The sequence below is a fragment of the Danio rerio genome, chromosome 4 (assembly GCF_052040795.2).
Source record: "Danio rerio strain M-AB ecotype USA chromosome 4, GRCz13ab, whole genome shotgun sequence".
Taxonomy (NCBI): Eukaryota; Metazoa; Chordata; class Actinopteri; order Cypriniformes; family Danionidae; genus Danio; species Danio rerio.
The window spans coordinates 52,855,723-52,877,129 of record NC_141024.2 but is presented as its reverse complement, the minus strand read 5'-3'; the positions used below and the strand labels follow the sequence as shown (position 1 = coordinate 52,877,129).

General features: G+C 46.2%; 2 protein-coding genes and 14 non-coding genes across 16 annotated transcripts in view; 7 read left to right on the top strand and 9 right to left on the bottom strand.

Moving 5' to 3' along the window:
• LOC137491225 (uncharacterized) overlaps positions 1–21,407 on the top strand; it is a 481,743-nt gene that overhangs the window by 194,102 nt on the left and 266,234 nt on the right. The window lies entirely within an intron of this gene.
• LOC137490924 (uncharacterized) overlaps positions 1–21,407 on the bottom strand; it is a 671,652-nt gene that overhangs the window by 636,392 nt on the left and 13,853 nt on the right. The gene's annotated exons all lie outside the window — the stretch shown is intronic.
• trnav-aac (transfer RNA valine (anticodon AAC)) lies at positions 60–132 on the bottom strand. The gene has a single exon. It is a non-coding gene; the product is annotated as a tRNA-Val (tRNA).
• trnal-cag (transfer RNA leucine (anticodon CAG)) lies at positions 1,464–1,546 on the top strand. The gene has a single exon. It is a non-coding gene; the product is annotated as a tRNA-Leu (tRNA).
• trnav-aac (transfer RNA valine (anticodon AAC)) lies at positions 2,802–2,874 on the bottom strand. Its single transcript has one exon. It is a non-coding gene; the product is annotated as a tRNA-Val (tRNA).
• On the top strand, positions 4,206–4,288 carry trnal-cag (transfer RNA leucine (anticodon CAG)). Its single transcript has one exon. It is a non-coding gene; the product is annotated as a tRNA-Leu (tRNA).
• Positions 7,244–7,316, bottom strand: trnav-cac (transfer RNA valine (anticodon CAC)). Its single transcript has one exon. It is a non-coding gene; the product is annotated as a tRNA-Val (tRNA).
• trnav-aac (transfer RNA valine (anticodon AAC)) lies at positions 7,422–7,494 on the bottom strand. Its single transcript has one exon. It is a non-coding gene; the product is annotated as a tRNA-Val (tRNA).
• trnal-cag (transfer RNA leucine (anticodon CAG)) lies at positions 8,826–8,908 on the top strand. The gene has a single exon. It is a non-coding gene; the product is annotated as a tRNA-Leu (tRNA).
• trnal-cag (transfer RNA leucine (anticodon CAG)) lies at positions 10,705–10,787 on the top strand. The gene has a single exon. It is a non-coding gene; the product is annotated as a tRNA-Leu (tRNA).
• On the bottom strand, positions 13,743–13,815 carry trnav-cac (transfer RNA valine (anticodon CAC)). Its single transcript has one exon. It is a non-coding gene; the product is annotated as a tRNA-Val (tRNA).
• trnav-aac (transfer RNA valine (anticodon AAC)) lies at positions 13,921–13,993 on the bottom strand. The gene has a single exon. It is a non-coding gene; the product is annotated as a tRNA-Val (tRNA).
• trnal-cag (transfer RNA leucine (anticodon CAG)) lies at positions 15,325–15,407 on the top strand. The gene has a single exon. It is a non-coding gene; the product is annotated as a tRNA-Leu (tRNA).
• Positions 18,364–18,436, bottom strand: trnav-cac (transfer RNA valine (anticodon CAC)). The gene has a single exon. It is a non-coding gene; the product is annotated as a tRNA-Val (tRNA).
• Positions 18,542–18,614, bottom strand: trnav-aac (transfer RNA valine (anticodon AAC)). Its single transcript has one exon. It is a non-coding gene; the product is annotated as a tRNA-Val (tRNA).
• trnal-cag (transfer RNA leucine (anticodon CAG)) lies at positions 19,946–20,028 on the top strand. Its single transcript has one exon. It is a non-coding gene; the product is annotated as a tRNA-Leu (tRNA).

Genomic DNA, 21,407 nt, shown 5'->3' with positions numbered 1-21,407 from the left:
GACGATCATTGCTGGTGCGGGCAGTGGATGCTATCATTTTCTCGCCAAAAGAAGAGCACTGTTTCTGCTCGGTTTCGAACCGAGGACCTTTCGCGTGTTAGGCGAACGTGATGACCACTACACTACAGAAACCCCACAAGTGCTTTCACCAGCGAAGTTAGGCCTGCAAGGATAAAACAAGGCGTACGCGCTGGTCAATCGAGCGGACAAAGCCAACTCAGCGTGACAAGCTCCCTGCAGGTATTAGGGCCAATTTACAATCCGGGCCCGACACAGCTGTACAGGTCCTTGCGAAATGTCCCCTTTCGTCACATTTGAAGCACCTGAATTCTGGGCGTTCCTTCATCACATTTTCTGAGCTCATGCATAGTCGACAGGTTTTTACCTGATTGGTGTGCATGACTCTAAAGTGCTGTGGCGCTTCCGCCGTCTCGATTTTGGTACTGTATGGTAAGGAGACCATCTCTTCCGGAAATCTGTTTTTTACAAACCTTGTTCCATCTTCTATGTTTGTGCCAGGATACAATCTTCTTTTAATTTTAGATATGGGGAAAACTCCCCGTCTCTCTAGCTTGCTTAAAATTTCTTCATTTGCTAGGTAAACAGGCAGATGCTTGAACGAAACAACATAGTCTCTGTTTTGTAACCTCCGTACTTCAGATTTCACTCCTTTAATTGTCAATCCATTGTCTATTAAAATTTCGGTGTCATCTTCAGTCTCCATTGTTACTTCATACTCCCTTTGTTTGTTTGGGTCTCACCGCCAGCATTCTTCCTTCTCCAATCAGCTCCGTGACTGCTTTGGTTATATCAAATCTTCTTGCATCTTTTACATTTTCTACTTCTACAGTTACTGTTGCTTCCTTTGTGCATACTCTTCTTTGTACCTCTTGCTTATCCTTACCTTTCTCACCTCTTCGTTGGCCGGGCTCTTCATTTTATTTATCTCTTTGTCTGTTGTCAAGTCCATTTTCTTTACCTCTCCGTCTATTATCCAGCCCATTTTCTTTATCCTTTCTTGCAAGTCCCTCCATTTCCATGTCGTTGCCGGGGATTCTGTCCATGATTAAAAATAAAACACACTACATAACCACCCTTCAGTCAGCAAAATGCTGCTGTTAGGTGGTTTTTAAAGACAAAAAGAAAACAAACAAACAAAAACACTCAAGGTCAATAAACAAAAAGGTAGACAAACAAAATGGGGAGAGCCTTTCTCTCCTTACTGCTGCCAACTCACTTCCTGTTTGCTCTATAGCCCCCTCAGGGTGGTGTGGCCGTAAGCAATGACAGCTGTCAAGTGTTGGCTATTGAAACTAGGCGCAGCCCCAGGAGGCGAGCACAGATTAGCTGCCTGCAGCGCCAATGAGCTGGACAGCCGGAGCTGGGCAAGCTGTGAAGCACCAGATTCCATGTCACGGTACTGCGGTGTGGCTCCCAGGAGACAGCTCCTGCCAAGCTTGCATGTCAGGATGGCCGAGCGGTCTAAGGCGCTGCGTTCAGGTCGCAGTCTCCCCTGGAGGCGTGGGTTCGAATCCCACTTCTGACAAACCGAGCCTGCGGCAGTGCGCTCAGGCAGAATTCTTTAACTCTCTGCCCCCATGTCCGAATGATACAGTAGCACTGACAAAGTGCCGCATCACGCGGGCTTTAATGCAAGTGCACTGAAAGGGGATCAAAAGAATTGTCCTGGGATGGTGTTGCTTTTTAAGGTTTGCAGGGCATTTTTTTCGTCAAATCCTCGTACAACGTCAAGTCATGACATTTGACAGATCCATGCCCTTGTATCGTGGATCATCCAGTGAGCAGAGAGCCAATTGAGAATGTGCGTAAAAGCAAATCTGAATGTTTCCGCCCAGTGGCTAACAGGAGACCCTCCGCTTGTAAAGCCATCGTGATAACCACAGGAGCCTCCGGTTAGGGTGAGAGCACTGTCTTGTGGTGCCAGCGCAGAGAGACGGAAAGTCACTTTCCACAATGTTTTCATTCAATGTTCTACGCTGGTGGAATCACCTTCCCATTCCCACTCGGATTACGGATACACCGGTGTCCTTCAAACGACAGCTAACACCCATCTCTTCAGAGTACACCCGAACCCCGGTGAATATCCCTCTCCCTAAAGAAAACGAAACTCCTACTCCAGCACTAAATTCTCTGAGCACAAAACAAATTACTTGGAATAAATAGCCCTTTTTCGTATGCATTGCCTCGTCTTGTTGAATACCTCCACTATTGTATGTCGCTTTGGACAAAAGTGTCCGCTAATTGTATGCTTCCGCCCAGTTTCGAACAGGAGACCTTTAGCGTGTAATGCAAACATGATAAACACTACACTACGGAAACCAATAGGCCAGTGCTGCTTCAAGTATTTATAGTCTTTTTTTATAGAGCTGTCTTGTACGGTCTGCACCGTGAAGGGCCAGCAAACGCACTGGCCACCTGCTCATGCACAACACAAAGCTAAAAGAAATCAGATTCTACGCAAGTTTGCGACACCGCGAGGGGCGGTAAAGACTGAGCTGAATTCAAACTTCTAGCCTCACACCGCTCTGCAGAAAGAATGTTTTCAGTGAACCTCAGTACTCAACAGAAGCCTGATTTGACAATTGTCATGAAAGCCAGAGGTTGTTTCCGCCCAGTTTCGAACTGGTGACCTTTCGCGTGTGAGGCGAACGTGATAACCACTACACTACGGAAACCTTCAGGCAAATCGAGCTGATAACCCTTTTTGATTGGGTGCCTGTCGACGATCATTGCTGGTGCGGGCAGTGGATGCTATCATTTTCTCGCCAAAAGAAGAGCACTGTTTCTGCTCGGTTTCGAACCGAGGACCTTTCGCGTGTTAGGCGAACGTGATGACCACTACACTACAGAAACCCCACAAGTGCTTTCACCAGCGAAGTTAGGCCTGCAAGGATAAAACAAGGCGTACGCGCTGGTCAATCGAGCGGACAAAGCCAACTCAGCGTGACAAGCTCCCTGCAGGTATTAGGGCCAATTTACAATCCGGGCCCGACACAGCTGTACAGGTCCTTGCGAAATGTCCCCTTTCGTCACATTTGAAGCACCTGAATTCTGGGCGTTCCTTCATCACATTTTCTGAGCTCATGCATAGTCGACAGGTTTTTACCTGATTGGTGTGCATGACTCTAAAGTGCTGTGGCGCTTCCGCCGTCTCGATTTTGGTACTGTATGGTAAGGAGACCATCTCTTCCGGAAATCTGTTTTTTACAAACCTTGTTCCATCTTCTATGTTTGTGCCAGGATACAATCTTCTTTTAATTTTAGATATGGGGAAAACTCCCCGTCTCTCTAGCTTGCTTAAAATTTCTTCATTTGCTAGGTAAACAGGCAGATGCTTGAACGAAACAACATAGTCTCTGTTTTGTAACCTCCGTACTTCAGATTTCACTCCTTTAATTGTCAATCCATTGTCTATTAAAATTTCGGTGTCATCTTCAGTCTCCATTGTTACTTCATACTCCCTTTGTTTGTTTGGGTCTCACCGCCAGCATTCTTCCTTCTCCAATCAGCTCCGTGACTGCTTTGGTTATATCAAATCTTCTTGCATCTTTTACATTTTCTACTTCTACAGTTACTGTTGCTTCCTTTGTGCATACTCTTCTTTGTACCTCTTGCTTATCCTTACCTTTCTCACCTCTTCGTTGGCCGGGCTCTTCATTTTATTTATCTCTTTGTCTGTTGTCAAGTCCATTTTCTTTACCTCTCCGTCTATTATCCAGCCCATTTTCTTTATCCTTTCTTGCAAGTCCCTCCATTTCCATGTCGTTGCCGGGGATTCTGTCCATGATTAAAAATAAAACACACTACATAACCACCCTTCAGTCAGCAAAATGCTGCTGTTAGGTGGTTTTTAAAGACAAAAAGAAAACAAACAAACAAAAACACTCAAGGTCAATAAACAAAAAGGTAGACAAACAAAATGGGGAGAGCCTTTCTCTCCTTACTGCTGCCAACTCACTTCCTGTTTGCTCTATAGCCCCCTCAGGGTGGTGTGGCCGTAAGCAATGACAGCTGTCAAGTGTTGGCTATTGAAACTAGGCGCAGCCCCAGGAGGCGAGCACAGATTAGCTGCCTGCAGCGCCAATGAGCTGGACAGCCGGAGCTGGGCAAGCTGTGAAGCACCAGATTCCATGTCACGGTACTGCGGTGTGGCTCCCAGGAGACAGCTCCTGCCAAGCTTGCATGTCAGGATGGCCGAGCGGTCTAAGGCGCTGCGTTCAGGTCGCAGTCTCCCCTGGAGGCGTGGGTTCGAATCCCACTTCTGACAAACCGAGCCTGCGGCAGTGCGCTCAGGCAGAATTCTTTAACTCTCTGCCCCAATGTCCGAATGATACAGTAGCACTGACAAAGTGCCGCATCACGCGGGCTTTAATGCAAGTGCACTGAAAGGGGATCAAAAGAATTGTCCTGGGATGGTGTTGCTTTTTAAGGTTTGCAGGGCATTTTTTTCGTCAAATCCTCGTACAACGTCAAGTCATGACATTTGACAGATCCATGCCCTTGTATCGTGGATCATCCAGTGAGCAGAGAGCCAATTGAGCATTGCCTCGTCTTGTTGAATACCTGCACTATTGTATGTCGCTTTGGACAAAAGTGTCCGCTAATTGTATGCTTCCGCCCAGTTTCGAACAGGAGACCTTTAGCGTGTAATGCAAACATGATAAACACTACACTACGGAAACCAATAGGCCAGTGCTGCTTCAAGTATTTATAGTCTTTTTTTATAGAGCTGTCTTGTACGGTCTGCACCGTGAAGGGCCAGCAAACGCACTGGCCACCTGCTCATGCACAACACAAAGCTAAAAGAAATCAGATTCTACGCAAGTTTGCGACACCGCGAGGGGCGGTAAACACTGAGCTTAATTCAAACTTCTGGCCTCACAGGTCCTTGCGAAATGTCCCCTTTCGTCACATTTGAAGCACCTGAATTCTGGGCGTTCCTTCATCACATTTTCTGAGCTCATGCATAGTCGACAGGTTTTTACCTGATTGGTGTGCATGACTCTAAAGTGCTGTGGCGCTTCCGCCGTCTCGATTTTGGTACTGTATGGTAAGGAGACCATCTCTTCCGGAAATCTGTTTTTTACAAACCTTGTTCCATCTTCTATGTTTGTGCCAGGATACAATCTTCTTTTAATTTTAGATATGGGGAAAACTCCCCGTCTCTCTAGCTTGCTTAAAATTTCTTCATTTGCTAGGTAAACAGGCAGATGCTTGAACGAAACAACATAGTCTCTGTTTTGTAACCTCCGTACTTCAGATTTCACTCCTTTAATTGTCAATCCATTGTCTATTAAAATTTCGGTGTCATCTTCAGTCTCCATTGTTACTTCATACTCCCTTTGTTTGTTTGGGTCTCACCGCCAGCATTCTTCCTTCTCCAATCAGCTCCGTGACTGCTTTGGTTATATCAAATCTTCTTGCATCTTTTACATTTTCTACTTCTACAGTTACTGTTGCTTCCTTTGTGCATACTCTTCTTTGTACCTCTTGCTTATCCTTACCTTTCTCACCTCTTCGTTGGCCGGGCTCTTCATTTTATTTATCTCTTTGTCTGTTGTCAAGTCCATTTTCTTTACCTCTCCGTCTATTATCCAGCCCATTTTCTTTATCCTTTCTTGCAAGTCCCTCCATTTCCATGTCGTTGCCGGGGATTCTGTCCATGATTAAAAATAAAACACACTACATAACCACCCTTCAGTCAGCAAAATGCTGCTGTTAGGTGGTTTTTAAAGACAAAAAGAAAACAAACAAACAAAAACACTCAAGGTCAATAAACAAAAAGGTAGACAAACAAAATGGGGAGAGCCTTTCTCTCCTTACTGCTGCCAACTCACTTCCTGTTTGCTCTATAGCCCCCTCAGGGTGGTGTGGCCGTAAGCAATGACAGCTGTCAAGTGTTGGCTATTGAAACTAGGCGCAGCCCCAGGAGGCGAGCACAGATTAGCTGCCTGCAGCGCCAATGAGCTGGACAGCCGGAGCTGGGCAAGCTGTGAAGCACCAGATTCCATGTCACGGTACTGCGGTGTGGCTCCCAGGAGACAGCTCCTGCCAAGCTTGCATGTCAGGAGGCCGAGCGGTCTAAGGCGCTGCGTTCAGGTCGCAGTCTCCCCTGGAGGCGTGGGTTCGAATCCCACTTCTGACAAACCGAGCCTGCGGCAGTGCGCTCAGGCAGAATTCTTTAACTCTCTGCCCCCATGTCCGAATGATACAGTAGCACTGACAAAGTGCCGCATCACGCGGGCTTTAATGCAAGTGCACTGAAAGGGGATCAAAAGAATTGTCCTGGGATGGTGTTGCTTTTTAAGGTTTGCAGGGCATTTTTTTCGTCAAATCCTCGTACAACGTCAAGTCATGACATTTGACAGATCCATGCCCTTGTATCGTGGATCATCCAGTGAGCAGAGAGCCAATTGAGAATGTGCGTAAAAGCAAATCTGAATGTTTCCGCCCAGTGGCTAACAGGAGACCCTCCGCTTGTAAAGCCATCGTGATAACCACAGGAGCCTCCGGTTAGGGTGAGAGCACTGTCTTGTGGTGCCAGCGCAGAGAGACGGAAAGTCACTTTCCACAATGTTTTCATTCAATGTTCTACGCTGGTGGAATCACCTTCCCATTCCCACTCGGATTACGGATACACCGGTGTCCTTCAAACGACAGCTAACACCCATCTCTTCAGAGTACACCCGAACCCCGGTGAATATCCCTCTCCCTAAAGAAAACGAAACTCCTACTCCAGCACTAAATTCTCTGAGCACAAAACAAATTACTTGGAATAAATAGCCCTTTTTCGTATGCATTGCCTCGTCTTGTTGAATACCTCCACTATTGTATGTCGCTTTGGACAAAAGTGTCCGCTAATTGTATGCTTCCGCCCAGTTTCGAACAGGAGACCTTTAGCGTGTAATGCAAACATGATAAACACTACACTACGGAAACCAATAGGCCAGTGCTGCTTCAAGTATTTATAGTCTTTTTTTATAGAGCTGTCTTGTACGGTCTGCACCGTGAAGGGCCAGCAAACGCACTGGCCACCTGCTCATGCACAACACAAAGCTAAAAGAAATCAGATTCTACGCAAGTTTGCGACACCGCGAGGGGCGGTAAAGACTGAGCTGAATTCAAACTTCTAGCCTCACACCGCTCTGCAGAAAGAATGTTTTCAGTGAACCTCAGTACTCAACAGAAGCCTGATTTGACAATTGTCATAAAAGCCAGAGGTTGTTTCCGCCCAGTTTCGAACTGGGGACCTTTCGCGTGTGAGGCGAACGTGATAACCACTACACTACGGAAACCTTCAGGCAAATCGAGCTGATAACCCTTTTTGATTGGGTGCCTGTCGACGATCATTGCTGGTGCGGGCAGTGGATGCTATCATTTTCTCGCCAAAAGAAGAGCACTGTTTCTGCTCGGTTTCGAACCGAGGACCTTTCGCGTGTTAGGCGAACGTGATGACCACTACACTACAGAAACCCCACAAGTGCTTTCACCAGCGAAGTTAGGCCTGCAAGGATAAAACAAGGCGTACGCGCTGGTCAATCGAGCGGACAAAGCCAACTCAGCGTGACAAGCTCCCTGCAGGTATTAGGGCCAATTTACAATCCGGGCCCGACACAGCTGTACAGGTCCTTGCGAAATGTCCCCTTTCGTCACATTTGAAGCACCTGAATTCTGGGCGTTCCTTCATCACATTTTCTGAGCTCATGCATAGTCGACAGGTTTTTACCTGATTGGTGTGCATGACTCTAAAGTGCTGTGGCGCTTCCGCCGTCTCGATTTTGGTACTGTATGGTAAGGAGACCATCTCTTCCGGAAATCTGTTTTTTACAAACCTTGTTCCATCTTCTATGTTTGTGCCAGGATACAATCTTCTTTTAATTTTAGATATGGGGAAAACTCCCCGTCTCTCTAGCTTGCTTAAAATTTCTTCATTTGCTAGGTAAACAGGCAGATGCTTGAACGAAACAACATAGTCTCTGTTTTGTAACCTCCGTACTTCAGATTTCACTCCTTTAATTGTCAATCCATTGTCTATTAAAATTTCGGTGTCATCTTCAGTCTCCATTGTTACTTCATACTCCCTTTGTTTGTTTGGGTCTCACCGCCAGCATTCTTCCTTCTCCAATCAGCTCCGTGACTGCTTTGGTTATATCAAATCTTCTTGCATCTTTTACATTTTCTACTTCTACAGTTACTGTTGCTTCCTTTGTGCATACTCTTCTTTGTACCTCTTGCTTATCCTTACCTTTCTCACCTCTTCGTTGGCCGGGCTCTTCATTTTATTTATCTCTTTGTCTGTTGTCAAGTCCATTTTCTTTACCTCTCCGTCTATTATCCAGCCCATTTTCTTTATCCTTTCTTGCAAGTCCCTCCATTTCCATGTCGTTGCCGGGGATTCTGTCCATGATTAAAAATAAAACACACTACATAACCACCCTTCAGTCAGCAAAATGCTGCTGTTAGGTGGTTTTTAAAGACAAAAAGAAAACAAACAAACAAAAACACTCAAGGTCAATAAACAAAAAGGTAGACAAACAAAATGGGGAGAGCCTTTCTCTCCTTACTGCTGCCAACTCACTTCCTGTTTGCTCTATAGCCCCCTCAGGGTGGTGTGGCCGTAAGCAATGACAGCTGTCAAGTGTTGGCTATTGAAACTAGGCACAGCCCCAGGAGGCGAGCACAGATTAGCTGCCTGCAGCGCCAATGAGCTGGACAGCCGGAGCTGGGAAAGCTGTGAAGCACCAGATTCCATGTCACGGTACTGCGGTGTGGCTCCCAGGAGACAGCTCCTGCCAAGCTTGCATGTCAGGATGGCCGAGCGGTCTAAGGCGCTGCGTTCAGGTCGCAGTCTCCCCTGGAGGCGTGGGTTCGAATCCCACTTCTGACAAACCGAGCCTGCGGCAGTGCGCTCAGGCAGAATTCTTTAACTCTCTGCCCCAATGTCCGAATGATACAGTAGCACTGACAAAGTGCCGCATCACGCGGGCTTTAATGCAAGTGCACTGAAAGGGGATCAAAAGAATTGTCCTGGGATGGTGTTGCTTTTTAAGGTTTGCAGGGCATTTTTTTCGTCAAATCCTCGTACAACGTCAAGTCATGACATTTGACAGATCCATGCCCTTGTATCGTGGATCATCCAGTGAGCAGAGAGCCAATTGAGCATTGCCTCGTCTTGTTGAATACCTGCACTATTGTATGTCGCTTTGGACAAAAGTGTCCGCTAATTGTATGCTTCCGCCCAGTTTCGAACAGGAGACCTTTAGCGTGTAATGCAAACATGATAAACACTACACTACGGAAACCAATAGGCCAGTGCTGCTTCAAGTATTTATAGTCTTTTTTTATAGAGCTGTCTTGTACGGTCTGCACCGTGAAGGGCCAGCAAACGCACTGGCCACCTGCTCATGCACAACACAAAGCTAAAAGAAATCAGATTCTACGCAAGTTTGCGACACCGCGAGGGGCGGTAAACACTGAGCTGAATTCAAACTTCTGGCCTCACAGGTCCTTGCGAAATGTCCCCTTTCGTCACATTTGAAGCACCTGAATTCTGGGCGTTCCTTCATCACATTTTCTGAGCTCATGCATAGTCGACAGGTTTTTACCTGATTGGTGTGCATGACTCTAAAGTGCTGTGGCGCTTCCGCCGTCTCGATTTTGGTACTGTATGGTAAGGAGACCATCTCTTCCGGAAATCTGTTTTTTACAAACCTTGTTCCATCTTCTATGTTTGTGCCAGGATACAATCTTCTTTTAATTTTAGATATGGGGAAAACTCCCCGTCTCTCTAGCTTGCTTAAAATTTCTTCATTTGCTAGGTAAACAGGCAGATGCTTGAACGAAACAACATAGTCTCTGTTTTGTAACCTCCGTACTTCAGATTTCACTCCTTTAATTGTCAATCCATTGTCTATTAAAATTTCGGTGTCATCTTCAGTCTCCATTGTTACTTCATACTCCCTTTGTTTGTTTGGGTCTCACCGCCAGCATTCTTCCTTCTCCAATCAGCTCCGTGACTGCTTTGGTTATATCAAATCTTCTTGCATCTTTTACATTTTCTACTTCTACAGTTACTGTTGCTTCCTTTGTGCATACTCTTCTTTGTACCTCTTGCTTATCCTTACCTTTCTCACCTCTTCGTTGGCCGGGCTCTTCATTTTATTTATCTCTTTGTCTGTTGTCAAGTCCATTTTCTTTACCTCTCCGTCTATTATCCAGCCCATTTTCTTTATCCTTTCTTGCAAGTCCCTCCATTTCCATGTCGTTGCCGGGGATTCTGTCCATGATTAAAAATAAAACACACTACATAACCACCCTTCAGTCAGCAAAATGCTGCTGTTAGGTGGTTTTTAAAGACAAAAAGAAAACAAACAAACAAAAACACTCAAGGTCAATAAACAAAAAGGTAGACAAACAAAATGGGGAGAGCCTTTCTCTCCTTACTGCTGCCAACTCACTTCCTGTTTGCTCTATAGCCCCCTCAGGGTGGTGTGGCCGTAAGCAATGACAGCTGTCAAGTGTTGGCTATTGAAACTAGGCGCAGCCCCAGGAGGCGAGCACAGATTAGCTGCCTGCAGCGCCAATGAGCTGGACAGCCGGAGCTGGGCAAGCTGTGAAGCACCAGATTCCATGTCACGGTACTGCGGTGTGGCTCCCAGGAGACAGCTCCTGCCAAGCTTGCATGTCAGGATGGCCGAGCGGTCTAAGGCGCTGCGTTCAGGTCGCAGTCTCCCCTGGAGGCGTGGGTTCGAATCCCACTTCTGACAAACCGAGCCTGCGGCAGTGCGCTCAGGCAGAATTCTTTAACTCTCTGCCCCAATGTCCGAATGATACAGTAGCACTGACAAAGTGCCGCATCACGCGGGCTTTAATGCAAGTGCACTGAAAGGGGATCAAAAGAATTGTCCTGGGATGGTGTTGCTTTTTAAGGTTTGCAGGGCATTTTTTTCGTCAAATCCTCGTACAACGTCAAGTCATGACATTTGACAGATCCATGCCCTTGTATCGTGGATCATCCAGTGAGCAGAGAGCCAATTGAGCATTGCCTCGTCTTGTTGAATACCTGCACTATTGTATGTCGCTTTGGACAAAAGTGTCCGCTAATTGTATGCTTCCGCCCAGTTTCGAACAGGAGACCTTTAGCGTGTAATGCAAACATGATAAACACTACACTACGGAAACCAATAGGCCAGTGCTGCTTCAAGTATTTATAGTCTTTTTTTATAGAGCTGTCTTGTACGGTCTGCACCGTGAAGGGCCAGCAAACGCACTGGCCACCTGCTCATGCACAACACAAAGCTAAAAGAAATCAGATTCTACGCAAGTTTGCGACACCGCGAGGGGCGGTAAACACTGAGCTTAATTCAAACTTCTGGCCTCACAGGTCCTTGCGAAATGTCCCCTTTCGTCACATTTGAAGCACCTGAATTCTGGGCGTTCCTTCATCACATTTTCTGAGCTCATGCATAGTCGACAGGTTTTTACCTGATTGGTGTGCATGACTCTAAAGTGCTGTGGCGCTTCCGCCGTCTCGATTTTGGTACTGTATGGTAAGGAGACCATCTCTTCCGGAAATCTGTTTTTTACAAACCTTGTTCCATCTTCTATGTTTGTGCCAGGATACAATCTTCTTTTAATTTTAGATATGGGGAAAACTCCCCGTCTCTCTAGCTTGCTTAAAATTTCTTCATTTGCTAGGTAAACAGGCAGATGCTTGAACGAAACAACATAGTCTCTGTTTTGTAACCTCCGTACTTCAGATTTCACTCCTTTAATTGTCAATCCATTGTCTATTAAAATTTCGGTGTCATCTTCAGTCTCCATTGTTACTTCATACTCCCTTTGTTTGTTTGGGTCTCACCGCCAGCATTCTTCCTTCTCCAATCAGCTCCGTGACTGCTTTGGTTATATCAAATCTTCTTGCATCTTTTACATTTTCTACTTCTACAGTTACTGTTGCTTCCTTTGTGCATACTCTTCTTTGTACCTCTTGCTTATCCTTACCTTTCTCACCTCTTCGTTGGCCGGGCTCTTCATTTTATTTATCTCTTTGTCTGTTGTCAAGTCCATTTTCTTTACCTCTCCGTCTATTATCCAGCCCATTTTCTTTATCCTTTCTTGCAAGTCCCTCCATTTCCATGTCGTTGCCGGGGATTCTGTCCATGATTAAAAATAAAACACACTACATAACCACCCTTCAGTCAGCAAAATGCTGCTGTTAGGTGGTTTTTAAAGACAAAAAGAAAACAAACAAACAAAAACACTCAAGGTCAATAAACAAAAAGGTAGACAAACAAAATGGGGAGAGCCTTTCTCTCCTTACTGCTGCCAACTCACTTCCTGTTTGCTCTATAGCCCCCTCAGGGTGGTGTGGCCGTAAGCAATGACAGCTGTCAAGTGTTGGCTATTGAAACTAGGCGCAGCCCCAGGAGGCGAGCACAGATTAGCTGCCTGCAGCGCCAATGAGCTGGACAGCCGGAGCTGGGCAAGCTGTGAAGCACCAGATTCCATGTCACGGTACTGCGGTGTGGCTCCCAGGAGACAGCTCCTGCCAAGCTTGCATGTCAGGAGGCCGAGCGGTCTAAGGCGCTGCGTTCAGGTCGCAGTCTCCCCTGGAGGCGTGGGTTCGAATCCCACTTCTGACAAACCGAGCCTGCGGCAGTGCGCTCAGGCAGAATTCTTTAACTCTCTGCCCCCATGTCCGAATGATACAGTAGCACTGACAAAGTGCCGCATCACGCGGGCTTTAATGCAAGTGCACTGAAAGGGGATCAAAAGAATTGTCCTGGGATGGTGTTGCTTTTTAAGGTTTGCAGGGCATTTTTTTCGTCAAATCCTCGTACAACGTCAAGTCATGACATTTGACAGATCCATGCCCTTGTATCGTGGATCATCCAGTGAGCAGAGAGCCAATTGAGAATGTGCGTAAAAGCAAATCTGAATGTTTCCGCCCAGTGGCTAACAGGAGACCCTCCGCTTGTAAAGCCATCGTGATAACCACAGGAGCCTCCGGTTAGGGTGAGAGCACTGTCTTGTGGTGCCAGCGCAGAGAGACGGAAAGTCACTTTCCACAATGTTTTCATTCAATGTTCTACGCTGGTGGAATCACCTTCCCATTCCCACTCGGATTACGGATACACCGGTGTCCTTCAAACGACAGCTAACACCCATCTCTTCAGAGTACACCCGAACCCCGGTGAATATCCCTCTCCCTAAAGAAAACGAAACTCCTACTCCAGCACTAAATTCTCTGAGCACAAAACAAATTACTTGGAATAAATAGCCCTTTTTCGTATGCATTGCCTCGTCTTGTTGAATACCTCCACTATTGTATGTCGCTTTGGACAAAAGTGTCCGCTAATTGTATGCTTCCGCCCAGTTTCGAACAGGAGACCTTTAGCGTGTAATGCAAACATGATAAACACTACACTACGGAAACCAATAGGCCAGTGCTGCTTCAAGTATTTATAGTCTTTTTTTATAGAGCTGTCTTGTACGGTCTGCACCGTGAAGGGCCAGCAAACGCACTGGCCACCTGCTCATGCACAACACAAAGCTAAAAGAAATCAGATTCTACGCAAGTTTGCGACACCGCGAGGGGCGGTAAAGACTGAGCTGAATTCAAACTTCTAGCCTCACACCGCTCTGCAGAAAGAATGTTTTCAGTGAACCTCAGTACTCAACAGAAGCCTGATTTGACAATTGTCATAAAAGCCAGAGGTTGTTTCCGCCCAGTTTCGAACTGGGGACCTTTCGCGTGTGAGGCGAACGTGATAACCACTACACTACGGAAACCTTCAGGCAAATCGAGCTGATAACCCTTTTTGATTGGGTGCCTGTCGACGATCATTGCTGGTGCGGGCAGTGGATGCTATCATTTTCTCGCCAAAAGAAGAGCACTGTTTCTGCTCGGTTTCGAACCGAGGACCTTTCGCGTGTTAGGCGAACGTGATGACCACTACACTACAGAAACCCCACAAGTGCTTTCACCAGCGAAGTTAGGCCTGCAAGGATAAAACAAGGCGTACGCGCTGGTCAATCGAGCGGACAAAGCCAACTCAGCGTGACAAGCTCCCTGCAGGTATTAGGGCCAATTTACAATCCGGGCCCGACACAGCTGTACAGGTCCTTGCGAAATGTCCCCTTTCGTCACATTTGAAGCACCTGAATTCTGGGCGTTCCTTCATCACATTTTCTGAGCTCATGCATAGTCGACAGGTTTTTACCTGATTGGTGTGCATGACTCTAAAGTGCTGTGGCGCTTCCGCCGTCTCGATTTTGGTACTGTATGGTAAGGAGACCATCTCTTCCGGAAATCTGTTTTTTACAAACCTTGTTCCATCTTCTATGTTTGTGCCAGGATACAATCTTCTTTTAATTTTAGATATGGGGAAAACTCCCCGTCTCTCTAGCTTGCTTAAAATTTCTTCATTTGCTAGGTAAACAGGCAGATGCTTGAACGAAACAACATAGTCTCTGTTTTGTAACCTCCGTACTTCAGATTTCACTCCTTTAATTGTCAATCCATTGTCTATTAAAATTTCGGTGTCATCTTCAGTCTCCATTGTTACTTCATACTCCCTTTGTTTGTTTGGGTCTCACCGCCAGCATTCTTCCTTCTCCAATCAGCTCCGTGACTGCTTTGGTTATATCAAATCTTCTTGCATCTTTTACATTTTCTACTTCTACAGTTACTGTTGCTTCCTTTGTGCATACTCTTCTTTGTACCTCTTGCTTATCCTTACCTTTCTCACCTCTTCGTTGGCCGGGCTCTTCATTTTATTTATCTCTTTGTCTGTTGTCAAGTCCATTTTCTTTACCTCTCCGTCTATTATCCAGCCCATTTTCTTTATCCTTTCTTGCAAGTCCCTCCATTTCCATGTCGTTGCCGGGGATTCTGTCCATGATTAAAAATAAAACACACTACATAACCACCCTTCAGTCAGCAAAATGCTGCTGTTAGGTGGTTTTTAAAGACAAAAAGAAAACAAACAAACAAAAACACTCAAGGTCAATAAACAAAAAGGTAGACAAACAAAATGGGGAGAGCCTTTCTCTCCTTACTGCTGCCAACTCACTTCCTGTTTGCTCTATAGCCCCCTCAGGGTGGTGTGGCCGTAAGCAATGACAGCTGTCAAGTGTTGGCTATTGAAACTAGGCACAGCCCCAGGAGGCGAGCACAGATTAGCTGCCTGCAGCGCCAATGAGCTGGACAGCCGGAGCTGGGAAAGCTGTGAAGCACCAGATTCCATGTCACGGTACTGCGGTGTGGCTCCCAGGAGACAGCTCCTGCCAAGCTTGCATGTCAGGATGGCCGAGCGGTCTAAGGCGCTGCGTTCAGGTCGCAGTCTCCCCTGGAGGCGTGGGTTCGAATCCCACTTCTGACAAACCGAGCCTGCGGCAGTGCGCTCAGGCAGAATTCTTTAACTCTCTGCCCCAATGTCCGAATGATACAGTAGCACTGACAAAGTGCCGCATCACGCGGGCTTTAATGCAAGTGCACTGAAAGGGGATCAAAAGAATTGTCCTGGGATGGTGTTGCTTTTTAAGGTTTGCAGGGCATTTTTTTCGTCAAATCCTCGTACAACGTCAAGTCATGACATTTGACAGATCCATGCCCTTGTATCGTGGATCATCCAGTGAGCAGAGAGCCAATTGAGCATTGCCTCGTCTTGTTGAATACCTGCACTATTGTATGTCGCTTTGGACAAAAGTGTCCGCTAATTGTATGCTTCCGCCCAGTTTCGAACAGGAGACCTTTAGCGTGTAATGCAAACATGATAAACACTACACTACGGAAACCAATAGGCCAGTGCTGCTTCAAGTATTTATAGTCTTTTTTTATAGAGCTGTCTTGTACGGTCTGCACCGTGAAGGGCCAGCAAACGCACTGGCCACCTGCTCATGCACAACACAAAGCTAAAAGAAATCAGATTCTACGCAAGTTTGCGACACCGCGAGGGGCGGTAAACACTGAGCTGAATTCAAACTTCTGGCCTCACAGGTCCTTGCGAAATGTCCCCTTTCGTCACATTTGAAGCACCTGAATTCTGGGCGTTCCTTCATCACATTTTCTGAGCTCATGCATAGTCGACAGGTTTTTACCTGATTGGTGTGCATGACTCTAAAGTGCTGTGGCGCTTCCGCCGTCTCGATTTTGGTACTGTATGGTAAGGAGACCATCTCTTCCGGAAATCTGTTTTTTACAAACCTTGTTCCATCTTCTATGTTTGTGCCAGGATACAATCTTCTTTTAATTTTAGATATGGGGAAAACTCCCCGTCTCTCTAGCTTGCTTAAAATTTCTTCATTTGCTAGGTAAACAGGCAGATGCTTGAACGAAACAACATAGTCTCTGTTTTGTAACCTCCGTACTTCAGATTTCACTCCTTTAATTGTCAATCCATTGTCTATTAAAATTTCGGTGTCATCTTCAGTCTCCATTGTTACTTCATACTCCCTTTGTTTGTTTGGGTCTCACCGCCAGCATTCTTCCTTCTCCAATCAGCTCCGTGACTGCTTTGGTTATATCAAATCTTCTTGCATCTTTTACATTTTCTACTTCTACAGTTACTGTTGCTTCCTTTGTGCATACTCTTCTTTGTACCTCTTGCTTATCCTTACCTTTCTCACCTCTTCGTTGGCCGGGCTCTTCATTTTATTTATCTCTTTGTCTGTTGTCAAGTCCATTTTCTTTACCTCTCCGTCTATTATCCAGCCCATTTTCTTTATCCTTTCTTGCAAGTCCCTCCATTTCCATGTCGTTGCCGGGGATTCTGTCCATGATTAAAAATAAAACACACTACATAACCACCCTTCAGTCAGCAAAATGCTGCTGTTAGGTGGTTTTTAAAGACAAAAAGAAAACAAACAAACAAAAACACTCAAGGTCAATAAACAAAAAGGTAGACAAACAAAATGGGGAGAGCCTTTCTCTCCTTACTGCTGCCAACTCACTTCCTGTTTGCTCTATAGCCCCCTCAGGGTGGTGTGGCCGTAAGCAATGACAGCTGTCAAGTGTTGGCTATTGAAACTAGGCGCAGCCCCAGGAGGCGAGCACAGATTAGCTGCCTGCAGCGCCAATGAGCTGGACAGCCGGAGCTGGGCAAGCTGTGAAGCACCAGATTCCATGTCACGGTACTGCGGTGTGGCTCCCAGGAGACAGCTCCTGCCAAGCTTGCATGTCAGGATGGCCGAGCGGTCTAAGGCGCTGCGTTCAGGTCGCTGTCTCCCCTGGAGGCGTGGGTTCGAATCCCACTTCTGACAAACCGAGCCTGCGGCAGTGCGCTCAGGCAGAATTCTTTAACTCTCTGCCCCCATGTCCGAATGATACAGTAGCACTGACAAAGTGCCGCATCACGCGGGCTTTAATGCAAGTGCACTGAAAGGGGATCAAAAGAATTGTCCTGGGATGGTGTTGCTTTTTAAGGTTTGCAGGGCATTTTTTTCGTCAAATCCTCGTACAACGTCAAGTCATGACATTTGACAGATCCATGCCCTTGTATCGTGGATCATCCAGTGAGCAGAGAGCCAATTGAGAATGTGCGTAAAAGCAAATCTGAATGTTTCCGCCCAGTGGCTAACAGGAGACCCTCCGCTTGTAAAGCCATCGTGATAACCACAGGAGCCTCCGGTTAGGGTGAGAGCACTGTCTTGTGGTGCCAGCGCAGAGAGACGGAAAGTCACTTTCCACAATGTTTTCATTCAATGTTCTACGCTGGTGGAATCACCTTCCCATTCCCACTCGGATTACGGATACACCGGTGTCCTTCAAACGACAGCTAACACCCATCTCTTCAGAGTACACCCGAACCCCGGTGAATATCCCTCTCCCTAAAGAAAACGAAACTCCTACTCCAGCACTAAATTCTCTGAGCACAAAACAAATTACTTGGAATAAATAGCCCTTTTTCGTATGCATTGCCTCGTCTTGTTGAATACCTCCACTATTGTATGTCGCTTTGGACAAAAGTGTCCGCTAATTGTATGCTTCCGCCCAGTTTCGAACAGGAGACCTTTAGCGTGTAATGCAAACATGATAAACACTACACTACGGAAACCAATAGGCCAGTGCTGCTTCAAGTATTTATAGTCTTTTTTTATAGAGCTGTCTTGTACGGTCTGCACCGTGAAGGGCCAGCAAACGCACTGGCCACCTGCTCATGCACAACACAAAGCTAAAAGAAATCAGATTCTACGCAAGTTTGCGACACCGCGAGGGGCGGTAAAGACTGAGCTGAATTCAAACTTCTAGCCTCACACCGCTCTGCAGAAAGAATGTTTTCAGTGAACCTCAGTACTCAACAGAAGCCTGATTTGACAATTGTCATAAAAGCCAGAGGTTGTTTCCGCCCAGTTTCGAACTGGGGACCTTTCGCGTGTGAGGCGAACGTGATAACCACTACACTACGGAAACCTTCAGGCAAATCGAGCTGATAACCCTTTTTGATTGGGTGCCTGTCGACGATCATTGCTGGTGCGGGCAGTGGATGCTATCATTTTCTCGCCAAAAGAAGAGCACTGTTTCTGCTCGGTTTCGAACCGAGGACCTTTCGCGTGTTAGGCGAACGTGATGACCACTACACTACAGAAACCCCACAAGTGCTTTCACCAGCGAAGTTAGGCCTGCAAGGATAAAACAAGGCGTACGCGCTGGTCAATCGAGCGGACAAAGCCAACTCAGCGTGACAAGCTCCCTGCAGGTATTAGGGCCAATTTACAATCCGGGCCCGACACAGCTGTACAGGTCCTTGCGAAATGTCCCCTTTCGTCACATTTGAAGCACCTGAATTCTGGGCGTTCCTTCATCACATTTTCTGAGCTCATGCATAGTCGACAGGTTTTTACCTGATTGGTGTGCATGACTCTAAAGTGCTGTGGCGCTTCCGCCGTCTCGATTTTGGTACTGTATGGTAAGGAGACCATCTCTTCCGGAAATCTGTTTTTTACAAACCTTGTTCCATCTTCTATGTTTGTGCCAGGATACAATCTTCTTTTAATTTTAGATATGGGGAAAACTCCCCGTCTCTCTAGCTTGCTTAAAATTTCTTCATTTGCTAGGTAAACAGGCAGATGCTTGAACGAAACAACATAGTCTCTGTTTTGTAACCTCCGTACTTCAGATTTCACTCCTTTAATTGTCAATCCATTGTCTATTAAAATTTCGGTGTCATCTTCAGTCTCCATTGTTACTTCATACTCCCTTTGTTTGTTTGGGTCTCACCGCCAGCATTCTTCCTTCTCCAATCAGCTCCGTGACTGCTTTGGTTATATCAAATCTTCTTGCATCTTTTACATTTTCTACTTCTACAGTTACTGTTGCTTCCTTTGTGCATACTCTTCTTTGTACCTCTTGCTTATCCTTACCTTTCTCACCTCTTCGTTGGCCGGGCTCTTCATTTTATTTATCTCTTTGTCTGTTGTCAAGTCCATTTTCTTTACCTCTCCGTCTATTATCCAGCCCATTTTCTTTATCCTTTCTTGCAAGTCCCTCCATTTCCATGTCGTTGCCGGGGATTCTGTCCATGATTAAAAATAAAACACACTACATAACCACCCTTCAGTCAGCAAAATGCTGCTGTTAGGTGGTTTTTAAAGACAAAAAGAAAACAAACAAACAAAAACACTCAAGGTCAATAAACAAAAAGGTAGACAAACAAAATGGGGAGAGCCTTTCTCTCCTTACTGCTGCCAACTCACTTCCTGTTTGCTCTATAGCCCCCTCAGGGTGGTGTGGCCGTAAGCAATGACAGCTGTCAAGTGTTGGCTATTGAAACTAGGCGCAGCCCCAGGAGGCGAGCACAGATTAGCTGCCTGCAGCGCCAATGAGCTGGACAGCCGGAGCTGGGCAAGCTGTGAAGCACCAGATTCCATGTCACGGTACTGCGGTGTGGCTCCCAGGAGACAGCTCCTGCCAAGCTTGCATGTCAGGATGGCCGAGCGGTCTAAGGCGCTGCGTTCAGGTCGCAGTCTCCCCTGGAGGCGTGGGTTCGAATCCCACTTCTGACAAACCGAGCCTGCGGCAGTGCGCTCAGGCAGAATTCTTTAACTCTCTGCCCCCATGTCCGAATGATACAGTAGCACTGACAAAGTGCCGCATCACGCGGGCTTTAATGCAAGTGCACTGAAAGGGGATCAAAAGAATTGTCCTGGGATGGTGTTGCTTTTTAAGGTTTGCAGGGCATTTTTTTCGTCAAATCCTCGTACAACGTCAAGTCATGACATTTGACAGATCCATGCCCTTGTATCGTGGATCATCCAGTGAGCAGAGAGCCAATTGAGCATTGCCTCGTCTTGTTGAATACCTGCACTATTGTATGTCGCTTTGGACAAAAGTGTCCGCTAATTGTATGCTTCCGCCCAGTTTCGAACAGGAGACCTTTAGCGTGTAATGCAAACATGATAAACACTACACTACGGAAACCAATAGGCCAGTGCTGCTTCAAGTATTTATAGTCTTTTTTTATAGAGCTGTCTTGTACGGTCTGCACCGTGAAGGGCCAGCAAACGCACTGGCCACCTGCTCATGCACAACACAAAGCTAAAAGAAATCAGATTCTACGCAAGTTTGCGACACCGCGAGGGGCGGTAAACACTGAGCTGAATTCAAACTTCTGGCCTCACAGGTCCTTGCGAAATGTCCCCTTTCGTCACATTTGAAGCACCTGAATTCTGGGCGTTCCTTCATCACATTTTCTGAGCTCATGCATAGTCGACAGGTTTTTACCTGATTGGTGTGCATGACTCTAAAGTGCTGTGGCGCTTCCGCCGTCTCGATTTTGGTACTGTATGGTAAGGAGACCATCTCTTCCGGAAATCTGTTTTTTACAAACCTTGTTCCATCTTCTATGTTTGTGCCAGGATACAATCTTCTTTTAATTTTAGATATGGGGAAAACTCCCCGTCTCTCTAGCTTGCTTAAAATTTCTTCATTTGCTAGGTAAACAGGCAGATGCTTGAACGAAACAACATAGTCTCTGTTTTGTAACCTCCGTACTTCAGATTTCACTCCTTTAATTGTCAATCCATTGTCTATTAAAATTTCGGTGTCATCTTCAGTCTCCATTGTTACTTCATACTCCCTTTGTTTGTTTGGGTCTCACCGCCAGCATTCTTCCTTCTCCAATCAGCTCCGTGACTGCTTTGGTTATATCAAATCTTCTTGCATCTTTTACATTTTCTACTTCTACAGTTACTGTTGCTTCCTTTGTGCATACTCTTCTTTGTACCTCTTGCTTATCCTTACCTTTCTCACCTCTTCGTTGGCCGGGCTCTTCATTTTATTTATCTCTTTGTCTGTTGTCAAGTCCATTTTCTTTACCTCTCCGTCTATTATCCAGCCCATTTTCTTTATCCTTTCTTGCAAGTCCCTCCATTTCCATGTCGTT